This window comes from Anguilla anguilla, chromosome 9 (assembly GCF_013347855.1).
Source record: "Anguilla anguilla isolate fAngAng1 chromosome 9, fAngAng1.pri, whole genome shotgun sequence".
In the NCBI taxonomy this organism is placed as follows: domain Eukaryota; kingdom Metazoa; phylum Chordata; class Actinopteri; order Anguilliformes; family Anguillidae; genus Anguilla; species Anguilla anguilla.
This window is the reverse complement of record NC_049209.1, coordinates 39,737,559-39,749,615: the sequence shown is the minus strand read 5'-3', so window position 1 is coordinate 39,749,615 and position 12,057 is coordinate 39,737,559. Positions and strand designations below refer to the sequence as shown.

The 12,057-nt window shown below is 38.7% G+C and overlaps 1 protein-coding gene across 2 annotated transcripts in view; it reads right to left on the bottom strand.

The window, feature by feature from the left end:
- The window catches only part of LOC118235586 (contactin-5-like), a 350,615-nt gene that overhangs the window by 291,073 nt on the left and 47,485 nt on the right, over positions 1-12,057 (bottom strand). The window lies entirely within an intron of this gene.

The following is a 12,057-nucleotide window of genomic DNA, read 5'->3' as shown; positions in this document are numbered from 1 at the left end:
GCAACAGAAAATATGTGACACAACATGTATCAGTAAATGGCAGAACACAAAAATGTTCTTCAGTTTCTCTCTTTCATGGAGAATGTTTTTGCCAGTCTAATGCAGGCAGTTTCTCAAATCAAGGTAATTTGCAACAAACACTTACTACAGGCAATCTTAAGCATTCAAACCTCCCATCAGTTACATTTGGGTGGAATAGAAGTATTGTGCAGAATTAGCAGGTCTTCATAACGAAAGACAGCAAGGAGGCACAGCAGCCGATTGTCAGTTGCAGGAAAATGAAAACCCTGCTGAATCATATGTTCTAAAAGGTCACAATCACTAGTTCCTAATGAAGGTCAGAAAATAATGTCCAAGCTTCCTGTATGAAAATTCAGCTATGTGATAGTTAAACAACTGAGAATTATTCAGGTGCCATGATATAAAACATTTTAATGGCTGCTTAACAAGTAGCTCCAGGAGGATGTAGCACCATTTAGTTGCTGGAGGCTTGTATTGCAAGTTACAAATCCTGTTCACCAACACAAAAACCCAAGGTGGTAAATGACTTTCCATTAGAGGAACATTATTTCTTCTGTTTAAATAATCAACCATTCGGTGACTATTTTGTCCTTTATATTCCCAAATACAATTGAGTCCCTTTTGCTTTTTTTCAAAGGAATGATGCAAGTTGTTGCATTGCTCAGAGCTATTTATATTTTCAGAAGAAAAGCCTTCCTTGGCTGCGGTGCAGTTCACAGCTTTATTCAATTGAGCTTTATTCAAGCAGCCACAGTGGAACAGTGCCCTGTTCATCACACATATACAATTATTAGAGCTATCATTATCACTTGGATTTTAATTCTATTCTGGCCAATCCATTTAACTATCTATCTATATATACAGATGGGTAACAAATTAAAGGAAAAACCAACATAAAGTGTCATTAGTAAGGTGGGCCACCACAAGCCACCAGAACAGCTTCAATGCACCTTGGCATAGATTCTACAAGTCTCTGGAACTCTACTGGAGGGGTAGAAGACCATTTTTTCAAAAGATATTCTTGGTGTTTTTATGATGGTGGTGGAGACCACTGTCTAACACGTCGGTCAAGAATCTCTCATAGGCGTACAATTGGGTTGAGATCTTGTGACTGCAAAGGCCATAGCATATGATTCACATCATTTTCGTACTCATAAAACCATTCAGAGCATTGTCATCCTGGAAGTGACCACTCCCATCAGGACAGAAATTAAGGTGATCACTCAAAATAACTTTGTATTGACTTGCAGTGACCCTTCCTTCTAAGGGGACAAGTGAACCCAAACCATGCCACGACAATAATGTGTGCTAATAATGCGATGACGCCACATAAAAGATAAGATGTGTATGGGAGTGTTTATGCAAATAATATATCAAAGATGATTGGCTGCTTATACTGAAAGCCAAAGTCTACATCAGATCTGGAGCCAATCTATCTGGTTTGTTTTGTTGGTTGATTTTTTGTTTCTGGAAGCAAATCTGGTGAAATGTCATATTGCAGAGATTTCCTATTTTACCAGTTTAATTAGAACACAATAGACTATGGAAGCAACCAAGTATTTAATAAAACTTGACACAAATAAGTGGGAGCTTTTAAGAAAGTAATTATACATGGACGCTGCTAATCAACATGATTTTGCTCAAATCCAAACATCACATATTACCACAAGAACCTTGTGTTAACCATCAAGCATGGTGGTGGAGGGGTGAAAATTTGGGGCTGTTTTGTAGCCATGGGACCTGGACGACTCACAATCATTGAGTCCACCATGAATTCCCCTTTATACCAGCATATTTCACATGGGAAAATGTGAGGCTCTGTCCAACAGCTAAAGCTAGGCTGAAAGTAAACCATGCAGCAGGACAATGATCTGAAGCACACCAATGAATCTGTGAGCAGATGACTGAAAAATAAGAATCAGAGTTTTTAATGGCTAAGTCAAAGCCCAAACCTCAACCCAATTGATGTTGTGGCAGGACCTTAAAAGAGGTCTACAACAGTGGCATCAATTCACTAAATGCCAAGGTATGGCAAGGTCAGAAGACAATATCAACTCTGACATCACTTGACAACATCAAATAAAGTCCCCTAACTTTGCATTCCTCACCATATAAATATGTACCATAAACAATATAACAATAAATTCAAATCTCACTTTATGATGCTCATGGGAGAATTTAATCCAGAGGCAAGAAATGAATCCATGAATAGGGCACTTGCACTTTAGGGTTGTTAGCCAGTGTTGGGGAAGCCACTTTGAAATTGTAGTTAACTAATCAACCAATTACATGATACTGGTTGTAGTCGAGCTATAGCAGAGCTATGGATAATAGAAAAGTAATCAACTAAGCTAAAGCTACTGTACTTAAAATAGTAGTTAACTCATTGAAGCAACTTCATTAAATATAAATTAGGTAATCTCTGGGCCATGCCAGATGTTGGCTAACACTGTCATGCTCAATGCCTCGTCAGATAACATAAAATAATTAATTAATACGTTAACAGTTCTACATGTTTTTTTTTCAAGCTGATTTCAGGGAAATGTTCAAGATAACTTCTCATGAACTTATGTTGTTTTAATAAAGAATTCCCTAACATTATCTAACCAGACACATTTCTGATAATTGTTTGTTCATGATATCATGAATCTAAAGCCATGTACTTACCACACTTTATCAGCTGACTAAAATCTAAAATAGTCCATTCCTTCGCCTAACCAGCATTGTGAACCACACTCCCCAAATGACACATTTAATTTATTAAAGGCACTATGCTTTTTTTTTTTTTTTTTTTTGCCTTGCTGTGGTTCTATGCTAAGCAAAGAAGTCTCCTCATTCATCTTTTCTCTCATCCACTCCCCTCCCACTCACCCAAAGTACCTGACTTCAGCCAACTAGATACACAGCTAGCTGGATAGCAAGAAAAAACGTCAAGTCCACGTCGCATTACATCCCCTTTGTGAACTTCAGCTGTCGCCATTCAGGAAAAGCAATTCCAAAATTGGCTCTGGTTTTTGAACAAGCCCTATCGGCTTGTCATTTCGCTTTGCTATACTTCTGCTTCTTTACCTCCACCACTGCAGTAGCTAGCCACAAGCACTGATCCCACCCCACAGACTCTGTAGCCACACCCTCCACTATACCCACACAGAAAAGAGTGTCACACTCAGAAACATATTAGAAGAATAAATACAGGTAGAGGAGCACCGATTCGGCAAATATGTGCAAAGACAGAGACTGCCAGTGCATCACAGATATGACTGAACATGATTATTCTGTTATGTTTTCAAGGTAAAAATCCTGGGTAGTATGCCTTTAAAATGCTAACAAAAGGTGCCTTGTATTACAGAAAATTAACTTAATTTAATGGATGCACCTTCAAGACTGATGAGAGGTACAACTATGGTACCTTAGTCTCTTCACCCATGACATCATTTCATCACAATGCACTTTTGCTGAGGGAAAAGAATATGGGTGGGAAGCACTTGCTGCAATAAAAAAATTATTTTATTTTAAAAAGCTGATCTTACTTCTGCAGTTTAACTCGGGAAAAATATAGCTTTGTCCACGCTAAATGGCTACTTTACTCTAAAAAAAATAACTTCACTTTTCAAAAACTATCAAAGTAGTTAAGTTAACCCATGCTACTGGGAAAAGAGGTTAACCTAGTAGTTATGATATATAGTTTTTCTACTCCTGGAACTGGTTATCTGTTGCCAACTTGGTGACTTTGTTGCTAGATATAGTGACTTTTGAGACTCCATTATTTAAAAAAAGAGTCTAGCAACTCTTTTTTTGAGAAGACTTCAGCTAGCTAGCAAGCCCAGCGATGCAGCATCAAGTGCACCTGTCCCCTCCACCTCAGCACATCCCAGCAATGTAGCACTAGGCATATACAAAAAGGCTGCACCAATAGACCCTGCTGACTGGCCATCTGTTTTAACTGATAAGGTAAGAACAGAGTTTGTTCTCAGAGGACCATGTCAAATCAAAAACAGTTTCACGTTACCGAAACAAAAAGAAGGGAGAAGGTGTCAGCGTGACTATTTCAATAGTCTTAGTCAATGGAGAAAAAATCAAAAGAAGCTGGCTAATGTAATCAAAAAAGAATGATTTGTACTGCTTCTGCTGCAAAATGTTTTCTCATAGAAAATTCAAATTGAATAGAGAAGAACTAAGGGATTGGAAAAATGCAAGCCACTTGCTCAAGGCCCATAAGGATAGCCGGGAGAACAATGCACACATGTCAACATGGAAGGTATTGGAGGCCCATCTTGCAAAGGGGCTAAGAATAGATAAGCAAGAGGTGGCACTCGCTGAGGCTGAGAGAAACAGGTGGCGTGAAGTTCTTACTAGATTGGTGGCAATAATTCAGTCCTTAGCTGAAAGAAACATGGCTTTAAGGGGATCCACAGACACATTAAACAAACCAGACAATGGCAATTTTCTCAAAGAGGTGGAGCTTATGGCCAAATTTGATCCAGTAATGAAGCAGCATGTTGGTAGGGCGGAAAGTGGAGCTGGCAGTCACACACATTACCTGGGCAAAATAATCCAAAATTAACTGATAGACTCCATCAGCACAAAAATACTGGAAAAAATAGTGGAAGAGATCAAAACGTCAAAGCATCTCTCCATTATTTTAGATTGCACCCCTGATCTGAGTCATAAGGAACAGCTCTCTGTCATTGTCAGGATTGTGTTACTAGAAGACATACCACAAATTAAAGAACATTTCATGGGCTTTCTTGTGGCAGAGGAGTCAACAGAGGAAAGTTTGTCATCTCTCATCCTCAAAAGACTGGAGGAGCTTAGCATCCCCTTTGAGGACTGCAGAGGACAGTCTTATGACAACGCCACCAACATGAAGGGAAAGAATAAAGGTGTTCAGGCTAGGCTGCTTCAACAGAACTCAAGAGCCTTTTTGCCCAATTGCGGTGCCAACACTTTACATCTGGTGGTAGCTGATGCTGCTAAGAGCTTACCAGATGCCATTGGCTACTTTGGATATTTAATGAAATTATTAAAACTCTTTTCAGCCTCCCCCCATAGATGGGATATCCTCCTGAAACATGTCAAAACCACCCTGAAATCATGGTCAGAGACCAGGTGGGAAAGCAGGATAAAAAGCATTCAGGCAGTAAGACCCTGTGGTGAAAGTTGAAGCCCAGTCTTTGGCTGAGGAGATTTGATCCTACTGCTTTTCTATTTGCACAGTCATATGGTATGACATCCTCAACAAGATCCAGCATGTGAGTAAACTGATGCAGTCACCCTACATGCAGCTAGATGTGGCTGTCGACTTGCTGAAGAAAACCAGAGATTCCCTCACCTGCTACAGAAACACTGGATTTTCTGATGCACAGACAACTGCAAAGGAGATGTGCAAGGAGAGGAACTGTGGAGGCTGTACTCAAACAAAGGCGGCTGAGAACCACAAAAAGGCACTTTGGTTATGAGGCTCCAGATGAGCCTATTGGTGATGCACTTCGAAAAATGGAAACCACATTTTTTGATGTGGTAGTGGATACAGCCCTCTCTTCACTTGATTTCAAAACCTGGGAGAGGTGAATGACAAATTTGGAGTGCTCCTCAACTTCCCCAACATGTCAAAAGAATAGTTGCTAGAGCACTGTCAAACCCTGAGTACTGCTCTAACCCATGACAGACAGCCAGATATTGATGGCTGGGAACTTGCTGTGGAAATGCAAAATTTTCCACATTTGCCATAAAAAAACATGACAAAGATGGAACTCTTGACCATTCTGCATGAGAAGAAGCTGACAGAAATGTACCCCAATATGTGGGCAGCTCTGAGAATCTCTGCCACTCTTCCTGTTACAGTGGCTGCTGCTGAAAGGAGCTTCTCTAAGCTCAGACTCAAACCTACCTGAGATCTACTATGGTACAAGAACGTCTCAGTGGACTTTCCATCATTAGTATACTGTAAATCATGTGGTCTCACAACAGCTGTCTTATGATGATATCATAGATGACTTTGCTGCAAGAAAGGCAAGGCGAGTAAGGCTGTAGAACAATGCTACATTATGCATATTGCACTGAGAAATCTGTAATATAGTTTTTTTGTGCGATACTCTTATTTATATTATATTTATAAATCGTTTTATGTCTGCACTGGTTTCTTTAATATCGTATTTTGTGCAAAACCTTATTTATATTGTATTTATAATTTGTTTTATGTCACTTGTTTCTTTAATGCTGTTTTTATTTTGTGGGGTTTCTTTTGTTTCTAAAATAAAGAAAATCTCAAAGACATAAAGCTATGCAGTTTCTGTGTGAGTGTATGAACACAATGATTGGTCGTGGAATTCGCTGCGATGCAAGGGGCACCAGCTAAAATCTTGCCTAGGGCACCAAATTGGTCAGGGCCGGCTCTGTGTTCCATTTATTAATTTTCAATCTGTCCACACCAGATAACATGAAATGACTTCTATCATTGTCAAACTTGTTACATAATATAAAGTAAAAGAGCAATGTCAATATTATCCATTCAATCTATTAAAACATTTCATATCCTAATCCTCAGTTAGTATATTTTACTTAGATTAAGGCTTATTTAAAACATTGAATGGAATTGTGTTTTATAGCACTGTATATAAATCCGTGGTAACGATAGGCTGTTAATAACTAAAGTAACCTGAAAATAATTTTGTGGAATATAACCAAGAAGTCTGGTAACATTAACTTTTTTTTTTTTTACTCCCAGACCCCAAAATTTTTTTTTTCCAGAGCAAAAAAGTAATACTGCCTTAAAGTTATAGATTTTTTAAATAGATCCTTACAGCTAATAGCACAGTGGTAGACTGAACTGCCCCCAAAGATCCTATTCCTTTTAAAGAACACATTTAATATGGCATTTTAATCTTAGCATGACTCATTAATCAATTTCCTTAAAAGCTCTACCACTCCAGTCGGAAGTGTCGACATCCTGTCAAACATGGGAGATAAAATACAGAGTCAGGTGGAAGAGTGGACACCATCACATGATCAAAACAGAAGCAGACAAATGGGCATATGCTTCTTTAATGAACACTTCAACCCTATTTGGAGGAAAGGCTATCACTTCTTTCACATCCCCTTGCTAATAGCAGATAGTGCCTATTGAAACATTTTAACTGGTGGGAGGAAACGGATTCGCTTTTAATCGATCAATAAGTGCTCTGAGGAAGGGGGGCATCAGTTAGAGGTTGCGGTCCTCTTGTTTTTAGCACTAATTAAAGTCAGAGCCCCTCTGATAAATTTGATGGACGAACGGCGCAGACATGCACTTTGAGGAAAGGGGCGAGACAGTGTTATGATAGGTTTCCTGTTGTCGAGGGAATGATGGTTTCACGTTCTCACTGAATAAGGCAAGACAGGAAAGTACTCAATTTTACTTGCGAGGCCAAGCACGTCTGCTCTAGTGTCACCATTTTCTTTTACCACATTTGATAAATGTTTAAGGAGAGGACTATGATGATGTTAAATATAAATAAGGGATGAATTACGTTGAGAAATTTGGCCTAAAGGATTTCCGGTATTACAGGCCTTTAGCAGACACTCTTATCCAGAGCGACTTACACAACTTTTACATAGCATTGTATCCATTTATATATATTTATATATATTTATATATCCATTGGATATAAATAAAAGTTATTTTTTACTTGATGACTCTGTGTTTGTAAGTCATAGCTGTTTTTCAACAAAATGATTAATTCAGTCAATAATAAAAATGATTAAATCTGAGTACAACTCATACCACTTTGATGTTATGCAAATCTATATTTTTTCTGGTGTTTGTCTACACTTGTCTACAGTCTCCTACTCTGGCAGAGGATGTTGCAGCAATAACAGGCCTGCAAATGCAGGTGGCCATTCTTTTTTTTTAGAAGTAAATATCATTTGTTTTACAAAGTGTATTTTATTTATCTTAAACAAATTGTATTCGTCTTGGACCCTTATTGTGGTCAGACCATACTGTCACACCCAGCCTTGGGGTGAGAGTAGTGCTGGTCCACTCCAGGCATCATTAGGGTTCTACAATGATGGCAAGGACACTGGATCACTTTCAACAGTGTTTATTATTTACAGTGCAGGGTGATAACATGCTCAGTGCAATCCCAACCCAGGCTAATTAATTTTAAGACAGCACTCCATTTGGTCAAAATGATTTAAATATTAGAAAGCATAAACAGCCTTTATCGCAATGCATAATTCAGGCTAGCAAACAAACTAATGAAAATCTATGCTGTTTCACGAGCAGATAAACTGCAGAATTTTGCCTCATATTACATTTTACGCCACCATAAACAGATATAGTAAAATCCTGCACAAATTTATGGGGTGTGTCCCAACTTATTTTTTCACCTCCTTGCTTCCTTTCCTTGGCTCCTTTCATCGTATGGAAGGCCAAACAAATCAAAAATATGTGAACTTGATGCCTGGAATTAGACGTTGTCAACGTGGCCTCATTCCATTCGCTTAATTTATCTCTTTGCTCCTAGCTCCATCCATCAGAGGACGCAAGGAAAGGAAGCAAGGAAAGAATGCTGGAATGGAGGAATTGATCAATCTCCGGGTCAGTGGAGGACCTCTGTGACAAAGGACAAATAAAATAAGGGGTCTGAATGCACCCATGTTGACAACACGTGATTCCAGATGTAAATTTAGCATATTTTTGAATCTTTTGGCCTTCCATGCTAGGAAAGGAGGCAAGGAAAGGAAGCAAGGAGGTAAGAAAATAAGCAGATGGAATGCACCCTTGGTCGTCTACAGACTATTAAGAGATTTAATGGTTTGAACATTTAAAAAAAAAAAATTTTTAAAAGCTTGCTTATTTTTGCTTTTTCATTTTTTTCTTCATTTTTCATATGATGTTAATGAAAAAAAAAGTTTGACCATCTCAGTTCAGTTGCTTTATTTTTCCTCAGCAGAATTATTTTTCTTCATTGCTCTCCTTTCCCTCACCCTTCTGCCCTTTTCTGCTACAGCTCATTGACCGATGATACAAAGCCAAGCAGGAGCGGAGACAAACGTGTCTGTTCAGCACTCTATGGAAACATGTGAGAGAACATAAAGATTTGAAGCTGTTGCAGCTATCAGTTCCCTCCGGCAGGAGGTTGCTTTGATAAGAAGACTGCTTATGTCCTAGATCACTCCTTATCAAGGCCTGTCAATGCTGCACTCTTACATGAGGGAATTTGAAAATCCAAGTGTAGAAATAAGGCAGGTCCTGCTCTCAGCTCTCTGCTGTTAAGAATGACAGCATATGAGCTGAGAATATCCTAGAAGCCCAGCACACTGCAGTGAATAAAGGGCTGTAAAACAAATTTGAGTTAATTGATCATACATGCTGTGAAAATGAAATGAAATGAAATTAAATTAAATGTTTGCTTTTAAATACATATTACATATTGGTAAAACAAGTTTAGGTACTCTTCATTTAGGCCAGACATGCCCAATATTATCAGGGAACGGCTAATGTGGCAGAAGGCTTTTGATCTAGGCCAGCATCTAAACAACTGATTCAGCTAATCAATGACTCAGTGGTTTTCAGGCAAGACCTTGATAAGTTGAATCAGGTGTTTTAATGCTGCGCTTGACCAAAACCCTGCATTGCTTAAGGTAGAGAGGGATTCATTAGTAAAATGTGTCACTATACAAATTATAATTGATTATATTATTACATTAATTACATCATATATTAGTACATTACCTGTTTTCAAGGATATAGTAATATTATAATAACAGAGTCAGATGTAAAGGACTCCTTAATACGTTACATTGGATATATTTTGCATCCGCTGCACAGCACAAGTTATGGAGGACTACAGGAGGACAAGTTACACATATCCCTATATTTTTCAGCTATCTGTGCTGTGATGGGGATGGATTTGTACAGTCATAAGAAATGAAGCACATGACTCTCCATGAAGCTCATCTCCTTTATCTAACATACATATATCCAAGCTTGTAACCTTAAATGCATATTAAACAAATTAAAAATTAATTAGTAGTATGTCACTCAAGCGCAGAGGGGGCCAACCCAGGCTTTTACCAAAGAACATGTGACCCATAGCTAGCTTGACAGAGATCTTTATTATGTAGCATGTTCAGTTAGGAATCTATTGTAGTGTTGTATAACCATGCAATTTCTTTCTGTTGCTTGTGAAATTGTGTACAGGATTAGATTTGTCTCATATTGAGTGTGGATGAGGTTCAGTGATTGATATGGGAATTGGGGCTGAATTGTTCACAATTAGGGAAGAGACATGACTTATTCAGATAACCTGCATAACTATTACTAATCACTATGCAGTTCAATGTATTTACATTAGATAAATGTCTATTTAGAAAAATGATTTATCAAGTAATAAGCGAAATATGTTAATATGTTCTTAGCCAGCCATACTTTTTCATTGTTAGGATTACCTAGTAACCATTTTTTCAGTATTTACCATTTCATGTATGTTCATATATATAAATTGGTACGTGTGTTTATTAAAAGCCTCAGAAAAAGCTTCCCTAGTTAACTTCAATTGAAGTAAGGGAATAGAATTTCTTCCAAAGAGAAATTTGTTCTGCATATAGAAAGCCCATTGAAATATAGCCTACAAATTAATCTTTTTTATATGATTGCCCAATACCAGCAGCCACCTAATTCATTTTGAATCATCAGGTGTGACACAAATGTTTTGGTTGCCTTGGGAACACTGGCACAAATGAATCCTGCTGAAAACCATGTGGATCAACAAACCATAGCAATTCGGTAGGGGCAGACCATAACTGTCAGATCAGTATTGAACTAAAGTACTTGTCACAGCCAAAACTAAGCGATCTGATAGCTGACCTCCACACCTGATGTTATGCTCCCATTCCCAGGGCTGAAGAAGGAGATCGCTGTTGCTGTGACAACAATTCTGATGGTTCCTCCTTTCTCACAGCTGGAATGACACTCATAGAGAGAGAGAGAGCAGTAACAGGTTCTTTCACTGCACCCCCTACCTATAATCCCCCTTATAAGCTGCTTAGACCAGGGGTGGGCAAAGAGGGCTGTTTCTGTTTCAATGCCAGCAACTGCTCTTTGAATGAGTTAATCAGCTCATTCGTTTACATGATCTGATGTATTAGTTCAATTTCTTAATGAGCTGATAAACAACTGAAGACTCTGTCGCTGTGATCTAATCTACGGGAGAAACGACAGCATACTATATAGCTAATTAGCTCAATGAACCAGGGTAATACAATTTAGCTGTATAGCACCTTTCACACAAGTGCTTGAAAGTGGAGTAATACAATAAAAATAAAAAACAAAATAAATAAAATTTAATTAAAATAAAAAATAAGGGTAGAGTATACGTGTGATAGCAGGATAAGGAGCAGGGGGAGCTGCTCCTCCTCTTCGGCTGCTGTCAGCTGTCCCTGTTTCCTCCCATGGCCAGGGAGGGCTGCAGGACCTGACACGGTGGCAGGCACAGGCATGCTCAGCTGAGGCTGATCAGCAATCAGCTCGGGTATTGTCTTTGCTATCTTTAGGTCTTTATAAAGGTACAGCCTGCTGCGTCAGAAGAAGATTTTGTGGAATGCAGCCACTGTATGTTTGGACACCCTATAAACCACTATGACTTTTTTTTTTGTTAGCTCTCACACTTCAATTTATCCGTTCTGTCTGCATTTTCTTGGTTTTGGGACATATACTAGCTTTAGGGTAGTACTTCCTGTTTTTGGTGTGTTCTTGCTTAATCTCTGCCCTGCATGCTATTTACATCTGACAACATGCAAAATTTAATTAGTCTTTCTGGGTTCCATCCTCCAGCTGAAATGAACAGCGAGTAAACACAAACATGTGCACTTGCCCAGTGATCAGCAAATTTTAGCATCGGTGGAACAGGCCGGTTATAACGATTAGTGGATTCAAAAATAAGGACACACAGCATTACTCCCATACAATTTCAGTAGCTCAGGCATTGTCAAGGTCAGCAACCAGGGGAGGGCTCACTGCTTTTTACCAATTAACAAGCATGCAACGCCATG